The 19,805-nt window shown below is 39.2% G+C and overlaps 2 long non-coding RNA genes across 2 annotated transcripts in view; one reads left to right on the top strand and one right to left on the bottom strand.

Moving 5' to 3' along the window:
* The window catches only part of LOC103905233, a 56,934-nt gene extending 51,095 nt beyond the window's left edge, over positions 1-5,839 (bottom strand). Inside the window, exon 1 of the long non-coding RNA XR_657939.2 lies at positions 5,768-5,839. This is a non-coding gene — a long non-coding RNA (uncharacterized LOC103905233). The remainder of the gene's footprint in view (positions 1-5,767) is intronic.
* LOC109279697 lies at positions 1,327-6,964 on the top strand. Its single transcript, XR_002086293.1, has 3 exons — positions 1,327-1,377; positions 6,411-6,561; positions 6,897-6,964. It is a non-coding gene; the product is annotated as an uncharacterized LOC109279697 (long non-coding RNA).
* The last annotated feature ends 12,841 nt before the right edge of the window (positions 6,965-19,805 follow it).

Here is a 19,805-nt window from a genome sequence, read left to right as displayed (position 1 = left end):
AAGAGAAAAATACCATCATGATTTAAACCATGATCTGAGCTAGAAATCAGTAGAAATCCTGGAGACCTCAGAAAGATCAAGGAACAGCCTATTCTGACTTCTTTTGCCTGACTGGTGACCGCCTGACCAGGAGGCAGTCTGACTTTCTGGGTGTCTGCATTGGGATGGTGGGCATGTTAATGCTTAGGCTAGTAGCATGTGAATCCCATCTATCCACATCTCCTCTGAGTATTACCCAGGAAAAAATTGCTAACTACTCTTGAATTTATTTATCATACACACTTAAGAGTTTCAACTCAGCTAACCCTTCAGTCCATGCTGTTACTAGGTGTTATGGATGCAAAACCTGAGCTTTCTCTGCTCAGAAGGTGTCTGTCTGAAAAGGCAGTCTGGAGGAGACAGTCTGAAAAGAGCGAGCAGGAGTAATCAATCCCAGAGTCTCTGAGTTTTCTAACACACACCGTGGTGGGAGCACCTTAAGCTCACCTTCCACAGCTCTGGGCATTAACCCCTGCACCACTGGCTTAATCAGAGCTGGAAGTGCCAAGAGTCATTTGCCTAGAGAGACACGTACCTCTTCATCATTGCTAACATGGACACTCAAATAAATGCTAGTCTGATAACATGGTTATACGTAGGGATCATCAATTCACAATGTTCCTGAATTTTCCCTGCAGGCCAAATATGTTGAGAAGGAGACAATAGCAAAAAGTAACCCTAAAGGACCTGTCAGGACATCCTTGAACTGCACGAGCAATGGTGTACAACTGTGTTTTCTGTCCCCCCAGTAGGAGTAAAATAAGCCCCTAAAAATCAATTCCTGCCACTGCTGCGAGACCCTGCAAATGAATTAGCTGCAGTTTATAATCATCTGCATAAACAACTGCCAAAAAATCTAATGAAACTGGCATGAGCGCCTGATCACAGTCCAGCAGCAAAGTATATCAACAAAATAAACACACTTAGTCCCTACACTAGGTATGGTAGAGCAGCTTGTTAAAAATGATCCTGGGAATCAGATAAAATCATATATTATTGGAACTGGAACAGTTCTTCCTGTTCCCTAGAGGTTAAAAGGGACAAAAAACTTGATAGGCACAAAACACTGATAACTTAGGAATATTAGCCTAGACCTAAACAACTGCAGCTTCTGACATTCATTTAATAGTCATATTAATTATCAGTGGAGTAGTTCATAAAAATTAACATAAAAGAGCGACTTTAAGTGGTCAAACACTGCTTACTCCAGATATCCTGAATCTTGCTCTGCGAGCATGAATGAAATGTGAACCAGGGTTTTATTTTTATCCCTGACTGCTCAGTCACTGTTTCAGTGGAGTCCAACTAACTGCAGTGTCACAGGTCTGAAGAGAGCTGGTTAGTACTTTCAGGTTTTTCTTCTTCCCGGAAAATTGCTTTGAAACAAAAATGGTTAGATAGGAGTATGTATATTTGGGTAAATCTCTTCTGAAATACAGGCAGGTTTTCCATCTAAAATCTGCCTTGTTTCCTAGAAGTTTGTTTTGGAGGTCACTGAGGACTAGAGAAAGCTAGTGAGCCTTTTGCCTAAGGAGACCAAGGGTTGCAAGGGCTGCATAGACAGCAATGATATTCCTACGTGTCCAAGGAGTCTCATTTACCATCTCTACAACTGGATCCCAGAGCTTCTCAAGTCTTAATGTGCAGCAAGAGCCCAAAAGCCCAGGAAGACACAGAAGCAGCTCAAATGCTCAGAAATTGCAGGCATCCCTTTCGTCACTGTTTTCTTTCTCTGGTTGTTCCCAGTTTACATATCCTGACAGATCTGTAACTGTTGTGGCAGCCAGCTGCTGTATTTTCTTCAAGGGGGGGAGGAAATCAATGTCGCTAAAGACACACAATTTACTATTTTCTTCTTTTTTGGGTAGAGTTCCTATATGTCAGGTCTTGCATGAAAGCTTTCAAAATTTTGAAATTTCCTTCAAAACAGATGTGCAAAATTGTATCACCAGGAATTTAGAATTCTGACAGATTTTTTAATTTCTTTTGAAGCTGATGGAAAATGTGCTAAAAAAGGTAATGTATTCCATTTTTAATGAGTTAAAAATGGATCTTATTGGCTTCATAACCCTGTTAAAACTGTAACAGCATTGTTCTACAGCTTAAAGCTCCTTGGTTATACAATAGGTATATTATAAATATTGAAAGTGTGTTATGATTTGTTGCAAAGGTCCTTTACATAACCATGAAGTCCTAAATATACCTGGGTTAAGGAAGCGCTCATTTATTAAGCTTCTTGTTGCTATTCACCTGCCAGTGAATGTTTGCCTGTAATTTCCTCTCAGTCTGGGGAGTGGTGATGAGTCCTGAAAGGTTCCCCTGGAAATACCGTCCTCAGATGCTTAGGGTGTGAACTCTCCCTTCAGTTCTGCATGGCAGTTGTTGCTTGTCATAGATGGAGGTGCAAATTTATGTTGCTTGTTTGCTCCAAGAATCTCATATTAGTAAGTGCAGCAAACTAAAACCACAGGAAATTTCCTCTCAGTCTGGGGAGTGGTGATGAGTCCTGAAAGGTTCCCCTGGAAATACCGTCCTCAGATGCTTAGGGTGTGAACTCTCCCTTCAGTTCTGCATGGCAGTTGTTGCTTGTCATAGATGGAGGTGCAAATTTATGTTGCTTGTTTGCTCCAAGAATCTCATATCAGTAAGTGCAGCAAACTAAAGCCACAGGAAATGCAAACAGCAGTACGGCAAACGCAAAGCCGTATTCTCCTGTCTGGCTTCTCATAACTACGAGGTCATTTTTACTTGTTTGCTTGTTAGGTTTCCTGAGTGCTTTTTCATGTTGTTGACCTTAAGAGTTTGCAAGGAGTTTACTTGACACATTTACTTGACACATTGAAACATTGGAACAGGCTGCCCAGGGAAGTGGTGGAGTCCCCATCCCTGGAAGTATTTAAAAGACGAGTAGATGAGGCACTTAGGGACATGGTTTAGTGGGCATGGTGGTGCTGGGTTGACGGTTGGACTCGATGATCTTAGAGGTCTTTTCCAACCTCAGTGATTCTATGATTCTATGATTCTATGATTTCCTCGGTATTAACTTGATTTCCATTTCTCTCTCTGCCTCTCCCCCTCCATATGTCTTTTATTCAGTGAATTGGGCATGAATCATGAAAATAGAACTACAATGGTGAATATTATTTTTATGCATTTTGGTAGAAATTTCATCTGAAACTATACAGCAAATGAGCATGAATTTTATTATTATTTATACCAGTGCATCAGAGAGGACCAATTAAGCTATCTCCCTGAGTTTCCAGCAGAGTTACTGGAAAGAAATTGAGAGCAGAAGCCTAGTTTAACTGCTCTCCATGCCCCCTGAAGGAAACTATTTCTCCCCACTGCAAAGGAGTTAAAGATTGACTTTGTGAATGCCTCAGTCTTACCCTATCTGTTGCAGCTTCAGAGTGCTGGAACTGGTCCAGCCCAGTGGGCACCCCCTGGGCTCCTCCAAATACCACCCACTTCCAAGCAGAAGAGCAAAGAACTGAGCAACCCTTCCACCTGTTAAAACATATGGACAGTATAGCAGGGATTCCCAGCTGGCCAAATCTGACCCTTTCTAAGCTCCTTTGTACAGGCAGACCAATCTGGTGGGCTGAGAGCATACCAGAAAAGGAGAGTCATTCCTTTACCCTTTCCTACATTTTCCATGGCTCCTGGAATTTCACAACCTAGGATTTGGGATTCCTAATGGTGTTTTTCAAGCTTATTTCAAAGAAAATTAAACCTTCTGAGAGTAAGTATTGTTATGATAAATTGGTTTTGTGGTGCTATAAATTGTTCACATTTAAAAATATATTTCCTTATATTATAAAACATATTGCTACATCATAAAAGAGTGTTCAGTGGCCCTGAAGAGCAGCTGATCACATGGGTTTCAAAACATAACTTGAAAACAGTACAGAATCATTTCAAGATATGTTTTCAGTTTGTTTACCAAGCAATTGCTTATGGTATTAGAAAACTTCTGCCACAGTAGCAGAGGATGCCAGGCAAACAGTTGGATGGTTTAATCTGAAGGAGCAGTAGCAGCTGTATGGCAGTAACAGTATGTATGGCAAAAGCAATATGCTGTAATACTGCACTCTGGACGTTTTACTGCTTATCTGCAATAGTGCTGTCAGTAAACCTATAGTACCCAGGAGCACCAAGTCTAGTGATGTGCAGATGATGCAGTTTTTCTCACATGGTCAGTAATAAAGTGCATAGAGATAAAATTCCCACCTAAGTAAGAGAAGATATGCCACTGCCAGAACTGTAGATCTGATAACTCATGGCAATTTGTATTCTCATCTTCAGCAAGAAGACCATAACTGTCTCTACTCCCAAATCATCTATTTAAATACCTACACATTCCAAGTGGTCAATTAAACTTGCAAGTAACTCCACAAACCTCTCTGTATTTATTAATAACATCCTATCTGTATTTAATTTTTTATATATTATGTTTGTACATATAATCAGCTAGAATTCTGCTAAGGAGAAGGACCTAGTGAGTCACCATTTTGAGCCACATCTTCTATGAGGTGACGTAATCCTGCAGAACAATTGGAGCAGCTCTCAGATCTGGGGCAAAATCCTTGATAGACAATTTTAGATTTTGAACAGGGCAGTTACCTTGGGCCCCTCAGGATCCCCCCTGGGTTTACACACTGGCTATAGGGGTAAATCACCCTGTGTATCTACTGTGCCACCAGTGGAGGACAGGTCCTAACCACTAATTTCAACCTACATCCTCCAGAAGTCTAATACTTTAGACTCCTTGCTTAGCTTCGTCAAAGAGATCCTGTCACTTCCTTTGTCATATAAATCTAACTGAGGTCTCCAGTGTTTACATACTGCTAAGCAAGCAAAGAAATCTGAGCATACATCTTCAAACAATCTGATAATATGAAATCTGATGGATTATGGAAAATAGTACTTGTGAAAGACACAAGAAGATAAGGAAGATTTCTCTGGAAAAAAGAAAGACAAGAACAGTGAGTAATATCTTTGTCAATAGCTACTGGGCACATAACAAATTAAGTGAGTCTGCTTGCAGTTTAAGATCAGCTGTGAGAATTTAAATAAGTTTTGCTCAGGAAATGTGAACCTGCCTGAAAATGTTTTCAGTTTTTAAATTCACAGGTCAAAAATTTGCACTGCACAGAGTGCTTGCCCACTCTGGAGTTAGAGGCATCTGGGTCTCTAACTGTGTTGCATGCTAGGGCTTCCAAGGTCTGGGATACAGTTACGACTACCTCAGAAAAATACGAAGGGCAGAGTGTTTATGACCCTCCCTCGTGCATCTTTTCAAATGTACATGCTGCATATCCAGTTGTCATCTAATCAACCCTCTCTTGAAATGAAAAGCTGGAGGGATCAGCAAGCAAGTTCAAGGGGAACTCAAGGGGAGAGGACAACAAAAGCCGAGCTGAGCGTGATGTCTGCCACAAAACTTCTGCCTTCAGCACCATACTAGGGGGTGGTGGCAACGGAGGTACTGGCTCCCCACTGCCTTGGTGGGGGTCCCGCTGCCCTCCGCTGCACCCCTGCTCTCCCCACACACACACCGTGGGCTGAAGCCCAGCTGTGGGCTCCCACCAGCCAAGCCAATGCTCAGTGGATGGCATGACAGGCCATTTTAATTCATTAAAACTGCAGAAAAAAAATCTAGCACAAAAACCAACCAAACAAAAAAACGTTTATTTTTTTGCAAGGTTAGTAGATTGACCCAGCTTACCGTGTGATCAGATGAGTATCAGTGACACAAAGGAGGAAAAGATCAAGCAGCTGGGAGCAGAGGCAAGGGGAGGAAGGAACAGAGTAGGCGGGAGAGGGACTGACACCTCCTGCTTTTACTGGAAGCAAGCCCTTAATTTAGTTTAGCTGTAACATGAAACCATACCCTGGGTATATATACCCTGACTAAGTGTCGCTGCTACTTGAGGACAGTGCTCAAGGCACCTCCTGAAGTGAATGAACAACGTACATCTCATAAGACCAGTTTTTCAGGCCCTCTGCTGATTCAAATGGGCATCACCGCAGCAAATTCTGTTTATAGGTGATTTATAGAGCCATGTTTTCAAATTCATAACCAGCACAGTGAGAACTGAAAAGGACTATCGGAAAGGAGGGTACAGAAGGAGAAGATCATTGTCATTCTCTGCACACCTAGACAGGAGTCATGGCCCTGTGTCTGAGAAACCCCATTCTAGAAAAAATATATGTATTTGGGAATAAATTTTTGCTGATAGATATACTGTGGAAAACCCTTGCTGTATGTCCTATTGGAGTTCAAGAGAAATTGGCAAAATCTGAACACACACTGTGCCTAAGGATAATGATGTCAGATCACGATGGTCCTTTCTGTTATTCCCTGTCAGATCAGTAGACAAAGTAAAGGCTGGAGCCTGCAAACACTGAAGTCAACATGAGGTGTCTGTTGCCAGGTTCTGTCCTGTCCCTGCCAGGTTTACAGGATCAGCCCATATGTCTCACAGGATGGGAAATGGTAACATCGTGATGATGCTACAGGTGAGAAATCTGAAGTGTAAATCTGGTGGCATAGGCTGGATTTGACACAACCCACATGATCCCTGTAGCTGGTGATGCTAAATGTATTTCTCTTCATAACACATTTGAAAACTTCATTTTCTTTCAGAAGAGAAAGAAAGAGTAGAGAGGGATGAGGGAAGGGCCAGGCTGTATGCTTGTTAAAAATGAAGGGGTTTACATGTTTTAATATAGCTCTATGATCAAAAAAAGTAAATAGTTATACCAGTGAGTTCTACTTACACAAAATATTTATTAAAAACTGCAAACATACCAAATATTTCTGAATATAAAAACAACATGGCATTTGTTTTCAGGTCCAAACCTTTGGCTGAACACTAACAACCTACACTGATTGAAAATCTGGATACCTGTAGTAATAAAATAAACATCTGATTTGTCTATTTCTTTATACACTGTACAGGCATTGGAGGTTAGATCCTCAAAAGGACAAAGGGGCCACAGCACCAAGTGTTGCAATGCCCAGCCTGTATGTGCCCTGCATTGTAGTGATCAATTAGGGTCCAGGTTCATAGGGCACATGGGAGAGGTAGGCCAGTAAAAATGGAATAACCTGCTGCCAACAAGCAGGGCTGGAGCTGTGTAAACTGCCCGGCAGCAAATGCTGTTTTTAATCAATATTCATTGACCCATCGGAAATGACAGTAACTTGATAATACAGTGTCTGGGAACACAGCTGAGGTCTGTGTGCTAATTAACACCTATTTTACGTGGACACTTATAACACTGGTAGATGCTGAAGGTCTCTGCTCCAGGATACCCAACAGCCTGGGAGCCCTGAGAAGCAGAAGTGCAGCCTGCAGTCTGTCCCAGGTGGGATGAAGGAGGGACTTCTGTCACTGATCCTCAAGCAAATTACTTCATATCTTGTATTATTTACTTTGAAAACATTGGGTCATTTCATTTTTTTATTTATGCTAGTCCATTTTTCTATGTTGAAGACTAATCACAACTTGTCAGTGTAACCTGGAGGAACTCAAATGCAGCATTTTCCAAACCCACGTTTCACGGTGCTGTGTTAACAACGACCCAAGAACATTCCAGCCATTTCCCTGTCTGCTTTACTGCTTTGGTGCTAATGCCCACCTTCTGTATCTTATCTAACAACTTCTATATGACACAGTGCTTAATTTATGACCTCTTCTTAGATGAGATCCATCATGTTTTCTTTTTTTATAAAATCTATTATCTGATCAAAGTAAGATATCAGGCTTTTCTACCATGATGATTCTGGAAAATCCATATTGCATCATATTACATTTTCTGTTTACTTGCATGTCTTTAATTATTAACATCTGTCCATTTATTCTAGTAGTCTTGTGTAACCTTAAGATCAGGCTACAATTTCTTCAGGCATTCAACTCAATTTTTTATTTTTGTCTGAAATACTGTACGTGCTGCTCTCCAACCAGGCAGTAACCATGTAGGTTTATTTAGAATACCTGCTGTTTCATTTATCAGCTCTTCAGAACTATAAGATAGAAATTATTGGATCCCTTCATCAAAAGAGTGTTAACTATTTAAGTAAATACTTTCATTATGTTTTGGGCAATCTGCTCTCCAAATCCTCATCCTCATTGCCAGTCTTGTCTTTACCCCCACTTTCTACACTATTGTCTCTATTGAAATGTACTGGCTGGCATAGTAGGACACAACTAAGCACTGCTTCTATTAGCAGGATTTTTTCTCCATTCAGTACCTGGGAATTCCAGAGTGCCCCATAGTGACATGGGGCTTCTCATGGGAATTCTGATAGTATTTTTCTCTAACAATATTCTATATATCTCTACCCATATTCAAACTCAGCTGGGGATATTTACAGCAGAGTCTGATTCCTGTTGCTATGCAGGAGAAGGGGTTTTTTCATCTTACCCTTTTCCTCACTTTCCCCTAAAAATATTTAGACTTGATAAAATTCTATATTATAATTTATCTCTCTTTGTTTCTTTACAAACTTTTACATAATGATTTTAACCAAAAGTCACAAAATTGGTGTTATATTAACAAATAAAAATCAAACTATCACAGGTACAAACTAGCACTACGCAATGCATTTACTACACTTTAACTGAAATAGTTGCATAAATGGTGTGCCAGTTTTTCTCTGATGTCTCCATGAGTTTGTCTGTGAAAGTCAGAGGGATCTGTGGGTGCTCTACTTCTTTTAAAATTGGGCTTCAAATCTCCTTGTTTCTCCACTGCTGAATCATTGTTCTGTTAACACCCAGTCTCAAGCCAAAATCCAGTCAGTGCCATCATACGCTCATTTTGATTCATAAATTAACTGGTAAATTGGGTTCTTTCAGGGAATACTTGTGCATGGCCTTCCCTTTGTCTCTGAACTGCAAAAATGACTCTCCCATCACGTTGTCCCACAATGTGAACATAAGTGGAGAAGCCTGGTAGGACCGTTCAGCTTTGGAATGTATTCATTTTTTCTGGGGGAAAAATCAGCAACAAATCTAGATTGGTCTTTCTCAACCATTCATTCAGTATTAAAACCATACTCCTATCCATGCCTAAATGTCAGAGACAGAAACTAACGAACACGCAAATAAATTGCAAAACCGCACACTTTATCCTATGCTCTCCTACAGCACCATTTTGAATTAGAAACAGACTTTAAACCATTAACCCATTTCGTTTTGTAAGGATAGTTCTGTAACATACAGAAAACATTAAGGAGATATTTCTTAAATTTTTAAAACTAATTTCCAAGCTAATATGAAAGTTATTACTTGAAGCTTAATATTATCATATGCACCTGTAAAGGTTGGTCAATTACAAGTTACCCATAAACCCTTTTTTGTTATTTTAACATCATAAATAGTAATCTGGCATTAAATATTTGTGATCTGGGCCAGTAACCTTTTTCAGTCTCACAGGACTTTTTTTAATTAAACTATATCTTTGTCCCATGTCTATAATCCTCTCTTTGACATTTTATATACAAGACACCTTGCTGCAAAAAGGTCAAGCAGTACAGTTATAAATGGAAAAGAGATTAAAAGTATTCTCAAGCCACAGTGATCTAAAAGAGAGTTAAATATGGAGTGTTCTTCACAGGCTTCCTTAGATGAGTTAAGAGGAAACCCTGTTGGCAGATTTCTATTATAAGAGCAGCAAAGCAAATGAAAATTATTTGACAAAAAAATGAATAATGCACAATTTTAATTTGCATATTGGAATAATTATCTCTAAAAGAACCCTATAGGGTTTTGTCTCCATAAAACTTTTATGTAGACCATTGCCAACTGTGGCTTATGTGTTTATATAATTTTTCCTTCTAACATAGTTTCATTATAAAAATAAAACCCCAAAACAACTACAGTAACATCTTGCTGCCCACCTTCTGTATCTTATCTAACAACTTCTATATGACACAGTGCTTAATTTATGACCTCTTCTTAGATGAGATCCATCACGTTTCCTTTTTTTATAAAATCTATTATCTGATCAAAGTAAGATATCAGGCTTTTCTACCATGATGATTCTGGAAAATCCATATTGCATCATATTACATTTTCTGTTTACTTGCATGTCTTTAATTATTAACATCTGTCCATTTATTCTAGTAGTCTTGTGTAACCTTAAGATCAGGCTACAATTTCTTCAGGCATTCAACTCAATTTTTTATTTTTGTCTGAAATACTGTACGTGCTGCTCTCCAACCAGGCAGTAACCATGTAGGTTTATTTAGAATACCTGCTGTTTCATTTATCAGCTCTTCAGAACTATAAGATAGAAATTATTGGATCCCTTCATCAAAAGAGTGTTAACTATTTAAGTAAATACTTTCATTATGTTTTGGGCAATCTGCTCTCCAAATCCTCATCCTCATTGCCAGTCTTGTCTTTACCCCCACTTTCTACACTATTGTCTCTATTGAAATGTACTGGCTGGCATAGTAGGACACAACTAAGCACTGCTTCTATTAGCAGGATTTTTTCTCCATTCAGTACCTGGGAATTCCAGAGTGCCCCATAGTGACATGGGGCTTCTCATGGGAATTCTGATAGTATTTTTCTCTAACAATATTCTATATATCTCTACCCATATTCAAACTCAGCTGGGGATATTTACAGCAGAGTCTGATTCCTGTTGCTATGCAGGAGAAGGGGTTTTTTCATCTTACCCTTTTCCTCACTTTCCCCTAAAAATATTTAGACTTGATAAAATTCTATATTATACTTTATCTCTCTTTGTTTCTTTACAAACTTTTACATAATGATTTTAACCAAAAGTCACAAAATTGGTGTTATATTAACAAATAAAAATCAAACTATCACAGGTACAAACTAGCACTACGCAATGCATTTACTACACTTTAACTGAAATAGTTGCATAAATGGTGTGCCAGTTTTTCTCTGATGTCTCCATGAGTTTGTCTGTGAAAGTCAGAGGGATCTGTGGGTGCTCTACTTCTTTTAAAATTGGGCTTCAAATCTCCTTGTTTCTCCACTGCTGAATCATTGTTCTGTTAACACCCAGTCTCAAGCCAAAATCCAGTCAGTGCCATCATACGCTCATTTTGATTCATAAATTAACTGGTAAATTGGGTTCTTTCAGGGAATACTTGTGCATGGCCTTCCCTTTGTCTCTGAACTGCAAAAATGACTCTCCCATCACGTTGTCCCACAATGTGAACATAAGTGGAGAAGCCTGGTAGGACCGTTCAGCTTTGGAATGTATTCATTTTTTTCTGGGGGAAAAATCAGCAACAAATCTAGATTGGTCTTTCTCAACCATTCATTCAGTATTAAAACCATACTCCTATCCATGCCTAAATGTCAGAGACAGAAACTAACGAACACGCAAATAAATTGCAAAACCGCACACTTTATCCTATGCTCTCCTACAGCACCATTTTGAATTAGAAACAGACTTTAAACCATTAACCCATTTCGTTTTGTAAGGATAGTTCTGTAACATACAGAAAACATTAAGGAGATATTTCTTAAATTTTTAAAACTAATTTCCAAGCTAATATGAAAGTTATTACTTGAAGCTTAATATTATCATATGCACCTGTAAAGGTTGGTCAATTACAAGTTACCCATAAACCCTTTTTTGTTATTTTAACATCATAAATAGTAATCTGGCATTAAATATTTGTGATCTGGGCCAGTAACCTTTTTCAGTCTCACAGGACTTTTTTTAATTAAACTATATCTTTGTCCCATGTCTATAATCCTCTCTTTGACATTTTATATACAAGACACCTTGCTGCAAAAAGGTCAAGCAGTACAGTTATAAATGGAAAAGAGATTAAAAGTATTCTCAAGCCACAGTGATCTAAAAGAGAGTTAAATATGGAGTGTTCTTCACAGGCTTCCTTAGATGAGTTAAGAGGAAACCCTGTTGGCAGATTTTTATTATAAGAGCAGCAAAGCAAATGAAAATTATTTGACAAAAAAATGAATAATGCACAATTTTAATTTGCATATTGGAATAATTATCTCTAAAAGAACCCTATAGGGTTTTGTCTCCATAAAACTTTTATGTAGACCATTGCCAAATGCGGCTTATGTGTTTATATAATTTTTCCTTCTAACATAGTTTCATTATAAAAATAAAACCCCAAAACAACTACAGTAACATCTTGCTACAGTTAATTACATCTTTCTTTTTTTTTTCCTGCAAAAGAAACATGATGGAAATAAAAAACTCCTTCCTGAAAAGTCTGTGAGAAATTCAAGAATGGGAAATGGCAAGAGATGTTTGTCTCTTGCACCGGCAAGAGCCGGTGTAAGTCAGAGAAGGGTAGTTATAAAGGAGTGTAAGTAAACATATCAGCAGTAAAAGTGAGTGGCTTCTTTATTTTCATCAGAACATTAAGCAGAAATTGAAGGAACATTTTTCCCTAATATTCTCCAGCTGGCATATTATGACCTCAACTTGCTCACTCTATGCCACACTGGAATAGCTTTAATGGTGTACATGGGTACAACTAAACAATACATTACTCGTAATGTCTTAAGTAACCTAGCAAAGCATGGTACCCAATTGCTGAAATGCTGTTGTGTATCTTTCAGAGTCTACTTTGTTGCCCCCAAGAGACCAAACCCTGATCTGGAAACTCTTTACTGCTAATTTCTTTCTATCAATTTTATATAGTCCAGTGAAAGAAGGATATTTCTTCTAACTCTATGTCATCAGAGCGCCTGTTGTTTAGATGCAAATGTTGGAGACAGCAGGGTTTACAATGACCCCTAGTTCTCTGTTTCACTTTCTGATGGTCTGTTAGTATGTGTGTTTTCAAATGGTCCACTGACTGACTTAGATACAGAAGAGGGTTTTTACACCATCTGCTTAAGACTATATCTGAGGCGTCTAACCAAGGTGTGATACAGAGCACCTAAGTTTAGGAGCTGAGTTCCCTATAGTCTCTCCTCACAGTTATTCAATGTGCCTAAATGATCTGAGTTATTGGGGGTACCCAAAAGATCCCAGTGCAGCCATAGTATTTGTGAGACAGCAAAGAGCGTCAATATACTTGTATTACAGAACTAAATTTACATCAGAGTGCTACTATTCAAAATCTTAAATATAATATGAGCTTGAATCCTGTTGTTTCTGTCTTCCTTTCTGCCACTTTAATCTTTGTCTGTCCTAAATAAAAGGTTACTTACTGTTTCCAATTTCTTTCAGCTGTTAGGAGATTGCATAAAGCAACAGAACTGTTGGTATCCAACAAATCCAGCTCCTGTCCAAAGAAACTAGACACCTTGTTTGTATAATGTCATAACTGACAGGGCTAGATTAGCAGCTCCGAGCCTGTTGACTCAGTCTTATTAGATCTGTGTGCTAATGAAATAAACATTCGAAAGAGAATCCATAGCAATTTATAAGGTAAAAACTTGCCAGCAGTGCAAAGGTAAAGTATAACAAATACGTGAAGCTCAACTACATTAGTGTGAAGAAGCAGCGTGATAAATTGGACACCCTCCCCACATGCACACAGCTTCGTTACACGTGAAGACCGATCTGCTTACTTGTATACAGAGTTTTCTGTTGCCTTTTCAGCTGTTCATAATAAAAGCAAGCTTGTGACCGTCACACTCCACATACCTCTAAGGCAGCTCTTGCTGGACGAAGGAGCTCCATTACAAAGGGCGCACTGCAGAGCTTGGGCTTTGGGCTTGGCATGCTGTGAGACTCCCCATCTCATCTCTCTATCATTTACATGCTCTGGCACTCCTATGACTCAGGATTTCCGGCAGCTTTCATCAAGCACCATACATTAGAAATCTGTAAGAGGAAAACAAATGCCATTAATTATTTTTGTATTACTCAAAGTATGTCTCCACTGGAAAAGGCAACTCTAACTGTATTTGAAGCGTATTATTGGCATTGCAATGGTCCAGAATTGTTTTAAAACTGACAGATCCATCCACCTGAGAATAGGGTTATATATTACATTTTAGTCAACCTAAAAGCAAGCTTCCACAAAAAGTGTCTCATTTTTACTATTTTTCCAGTCTTCTCCCTTTGTGCTGGCTTTGGCACCTGCTCAACTCCGGAGTGAACTGGTTCAGCTCACTAAACTGACAGAAAAATGTTTGGTTACTTAGTTATCATTATTTATCTCTTTGCAAATGTTAGTCTTCTGCTGACTTAGCTCCCTAAATCTGGTTTCCATGGGCTCAGATAAGTCCCAGAGACAGTGCCAGGAAGTAGCAGAAGCTTATGGCTGGGACCAGGGAGGAAGGGGACATAGCCTGCTACTATAGTGGCTCAATAGTGACACAAAACTTTTCCCTCTGGCTCACTTCTGCCCATGGTGATTCTGACGTGACGTGTGGTTTGCCTTGGTGCTTCTAGATTGCACTCTTTCTTGTTGCCCTTGCAGATGGTATAGTTAAAGAACAAGGAACGTAATCATGTTTTGATCGCTTTCTGGTTGTTTGGGGGTTCATGGGATCAGTGAGCCTGAAATTCGCCCCAAGCACCTATGGCATCACACTTCTGCCTCAATTTCTGTAACCATGCCAAATATGTCTGGATTTCTTTCTGAACATACCTTTGGCAATACTGTGAGTAGCAACACTATATTTATTAGAAGTGAGAGAACATCAGACATTAAAACAATATAAAGTGTCATTTGCTAGTTTCTGTGAAAATGCTGAAATTATGTTTTAGGAAAACTGCATTATTTCAGTATTCACTGAATACTGAATAGCAGTCGCTATTCAGTTGACTAAAGTTGCGTGTTCGCATTTCCAATGCATAAGGAGTCCTATCTGGCCTCCAGCTTCCACTCCTAAAGGTCTCAGGACTGTATCACATCTGCCAGCCCCATGTGGATGTCTCAGATAACCCCAAGGGTATCTCAAATCACGCTCTGTTTTGGCAGCTGATTTGAATCCCATGGTCTATTAGTGGGATTTAGGTACTCAGGTCATGTGTCAATAGCTACATGTAGATGTCTGCATCCAGGTGTGTGACAGGTGGACGCGACCCCTTAACCAAGCTAGCGGTAGTTTAGTACAGGATCCAAAGGAGATAAAGGCCTGAGCCGTAGCCAGGCCAAGACATCCTCTAGTTCCAATCTGTTCTTTGAAAACCCACAAAGAAGCAGAGTGACACAGTGAGCATTGATGCATATGAACTTGCAACACCAGTCATGCAATTAACACGAGTGGCTTTTCCAAGACTCATCTATCAAAGAACAAAGAAAGTTGTGGGTACAAGGAGTCTCATGCATACCTTTCCCATCGCATGCAATTTGACTACAAGCCAATCACTTTATTCCATAAATATGACAGCCTAAGTGAGCCTTCTTTGAGCTCTCCCTGCTAGGCAGTGTGGCTGCATGGCGCTGATCTGCCCTTGAGCTGGGATGCCTCTCAAGGTTGCTCCTTGAGGCAGAGAGACCTTTTACCAATGGCAGATCTTTGTTGAGTGACCGATATCGTGCATAACCTTGTAGTATGGTAACTTTGATTTTGTCTTGGTAACTTTGATTTGTGACTTGGTAACTTTGACTTTGTCTTACTAGTTTTGAATCGTTGTTCAAATGATTGTGCCGCAGAGTAACAGAGTGAACCTTGCCATCAAACTTTGTTAAGTCGCACTTTTACAACATTATATTAAAACCACTTTTGCTAATACCTTTGACAGTGGTTCTTTAAGTGATCTAAATCATCCATTCATGACAAGGTGTCTTAATCTCAAACTGAATCCCATCCTAAAAGCTCAGCTTTTTTCTTAAACATAGGTGTCTAGTGCCATTTTAGAGGTTCCAGAGTATCTCAGATATCTACATGGGGGTGCCAGATATAACATAGGATATATGAAAGACATCTGTGCCCTCTTGGCAATGACAGCTGGAGTCAAAGGATCTCTGAGATGGCACTAGATCTTATGTTTAGACAAGCAAATTGAGTCCTGAGCTGTTCACAGTCACAAGTAGGCTCTCCAAAAGGAATTGTCCCAAAATATAGCAGCCTAAACATTTTCACAAGCTTTTTTTGTCTGGACCCCTTTTCTTCAATTAAATAATTTGGACATCTCTTTCTCCTAGCTCCGTGCCCACAAATGTGTGAATACCCACACTTTTCCCGTCTGCTTCAAATTACTGCAGCCCCAACCTGCAGTCCCTTGTTTCCCTTCGCAGGTGTATGCTGCTCAAGGCATAGCTATCTCTTGGTGAGCTGTGGCCAGGGAGCTGGCAGGAAAACACCCTCGCACCTCAAGCTTCAGCAAATCTGTCCCCAACCTTGCTTGCTTGTGGTCCCTCAGAGGAAACATTCTGTTTTCCCATGGCTTCAAAAGAAGACACAGAGAAAATGCAAGGCAAAAGGAAAGACATAGGCCAGCTGACATATTCATAGAGGCTTCAAGGATATACTGCACACCCCCCTGAGGTTGTCCACCTTGACAGTTAAGAATCCAGCGATTTAGAACTAGAAATATAGAAGCACTGCAGGAAGCACAATAGGGAAACAAAGAGTATATTAGTTTCTTAATCACTGCTGTCTCTTATTTGAAATTAAGGGATGTATGAAACTGCATATATGTTTTTCCCTCCATGGAATTCAAACTATATTGCGTATGTGATAAAAATGACTTTCCCATAATAATTTACTTTCCCATTCACATCAATATTCATACCCTAGTGTACGGCTTTAAACAGATTTTTCCATTGCATCTGTCCACAGAGCAAACAAATCTGTATGCATGTTCTTCAATTAACTTTACTTGGAGCAGACTCCATTAACATGTAAATGAAAAAGTCACTCTGTCCTGGTCTACAATGCCCTAGAAAGTTTCAGTGGCCTATTTGGTTACAATTATGAAGAAATCGTAACTTAACAAACACAGCTAAACTGCAAAAAGCCCTAATATGGTGTGGTTACATTAAGAACTAATTTAATTTATTACTGTCTCCCCTCTTGGAAAGTAGCAGCATCTCATTAGCTATATAACTACGACAAAACTTTAAAGCATAGTTGCCTATACTTTGCTAGCTCAGCAACAAACAGAATGGTCCATAAATGTAACAAAGCCACAATTCTTCTTTTTAAAGGTTAGCAAAAGCTATAAAGGTTCGCTTTAAGCCAGCATGGGGGTTGTTATGATGTCAAAAGCTATATTGCTCTACCCCCACTGTTGTCGATAATCAGTGGGAACTATAGTTACTGTTTTGCTAAACACTATTCCAAATCTTAACTGTGATTACAGTAAGCAAGTTAGCACCTGCCAAAACTTATTTATAGTTCTGCTAATGAAAAAATTCACGTAAAGTGCTGGGTTTAGCTGCAAAGCCATTTTTGACATCAATTTATTGATTTCACATATATATATAAATTTCACAGGTGATCATAGGTTATGAGGGCGCTTCGGATGCAAAATTATTTGTGAAATATTTTCCATCTAGTCATTCATTCTGTATAGCTTTGCATATTATCCCTAATGATTTAATGTGCCACAGAATAAGCCTATCTCCATTATTCATCATGATTTTCATAATCCTTTCTTTCTGCAACCCTTTCCAACAATTTACTGTCACTAACAAAGTAAATATCCTCCCAAATAGTTATTTCTTTCATTAAAGAAAAGCCGTAGTCGAAGAGCCTTTAGCTAACTGCAGTAATGAGGTAAAGCATAAGAACATCCTAGATGTCCTTCTTGAAGACATTCCCTGGTATTTTTGCCTTCTTTTTTGGGACAAACCTGTTTCTGCACACCAAAGGTAGCCTATGCCCTCCTTCAGCAGTTTTGTACCTGCAGGTTGCAGTTTATTTTTAAAAGCAGAGCCCGCAGCTCTGTGGCAGCTGTGCTGCCCTCCTGTGCAGCACGTCCCGCTGGAGCGCTGAGGACTGAGCATTCACCTCGTGTTCTCCAGACACACACATGCCCCACAGCCTAAGGGTCCAGCAGGGAAGTGCTGGGCTCTCCCAAAGATTACTGCAGGTATTGCTGGTGGGGTTTTTTTAAAGTGATGGTAATACAGCTTTCCTGGTCTCTGCAAAATAAGAATTTGCCTGGGAAAACTAACCTGTTTTGGTCCTGCAGACCATTTGTGAATTTACAGTATGTTAAATCTTGAGTCACCCAGACAGGCTGCCTGATGAATACTCACAAACCATATCCCATCCACCAACCATTTTTTGATACATGACAGATTTTTTTGTTCTCAGTCTGCTGTTGTTAGTATTTGGCAACAGTCTTTAGCAAGAGACATCATCAGGAGCTTTTTGAAAGTCAAGATATATTATACCTACTTGTATTCCTAGCTAAAAACCTCGGTGCTTCCTTCCTGGATTTCTGTAAGGTTGGAAAAATAAAAATTACACCCAGAGAAGCTGTGAAGATCAATTTAAAAATGTATCATAAATTTATAGCAATAATACCAGGTAGTTTTAAAAAGGTCCTTTAATGGCTGGTTATGGAAATGGTTTTGGACAATTTCAGTGGTACTAAAGCACTGTTCCCTTTTCTATAATTCCCAAGGTCATTCTTTGTTCTTTCTTTCTTTAGATAAAAATCAATCCTCAGGAATGGCTCCTGCTATTAGAGGTATATTACATATTTTAGTTAGTAGTTCAACTACTTTTTGTTTTTCCCTTTTAAAACTCTCAAATGAATACTTATACTATCCAGCCCCAGGGATTTTCTACCATTAACTTTATCTAGTTGCTCTAATGCCTCATCTTCAGAGGCCACTCTCTCTGACAATGCCTCATCTGTAAAAATTAACCTTGAGTTAGAAATGTCTGCCTCATCCTCATTAGTGAAGACTGATTACAAAGAATTAATGTAATTTCTCCACAATCTCTTCATCCTTTTTAATTACAACTTTAGTGGTCCAGTTGACCTAGACACTTATTTAGTGTGTTCTTCCCGATACAGTTAAAGAATTTCTTATTGTTGGTTTTAATGCATTTTGACTATTAGCCTTTTTAACCTTTTTAACTTTTCATTGAAAATTATAATTCAATCTATACAAAAATGATTTTTTCCTCATGAGAAGTCTAACTGCTTATAACAAGATTGATATCTGTTTTTCCTTTTGCATAACTTTCTTAAAAGGAGTGTTAAGCAGACAACCCAGCAGATACTAAGGGACGTTGCCCACCATGACGTCTATTATTCAGGTCACTACTAGCAAGAATTCTGGGAACTGCAAACACAAACGTCACTTTCTGTCCACACCATCTCCAGCAAGGTGCATCAACATTATGAAACCTGCGCTGCATCCCAGCTGGAGCCAGGTACCACCTGCAGGGTATTCTGTAAAAGCTGGCTTTGTCTAAGTGCACAAGGCATGCCTCCATTTTGTTAACCTTCCTGTCTTCCCTTTCTTGATTAAACTTTGTGTACAGCTTAGGAATCAACCCTTTTCTCTTGAGTTTGTGTATTATTATTGAAGATAAAAACTTTTACTGCGTTTGGTCATTATATATTCCCTGGTAACTTTTAAATCCTTTACTGAAAGAGGTGGTCTGAGTGATACCTGTACAGACCCAGTCATGTCTTTAAGTCTGATAGGTTTTTAGAGAGAAATTCTGCATTGTTATTAGAAGTTGCTTAAGGGGAGCGAAAAACATCTTTCATCTACACCTAACTGTCACAGGGTGCCCTGAATAAAGATGTCTTTTTTTGTTTTCTGCATGAAATTGTATATTACCCAGCATTTCTGAGAAATCCGCTTTCCCCAGCCATTCTTACTTTGTAACAATTGCACATGATTGAATAAG

Source organism: Aptenodytes forsteri, unplaced genomic scaffold, assembly GCF_000699145.1.
Source record: "Aptenodytes forsteri isolate BGI_AS27 unplaced genomic scaffold, ASM69914v1 Scaffold166, whole genome shotgun sequence".
Taxonomy (NCBI): domain Eukaryota; kingdom Metazoa; phylum Chordata; class Aves; order Sphenisciformes; family Spheniscidae; genus Aptenodytes; species Aptenodytes forsteri.
The sequence above is the reverse complement of the archived record's forward strand: the minus strand, read 5'-3'. Positions and strand labels throughout refer to the sequence as shown.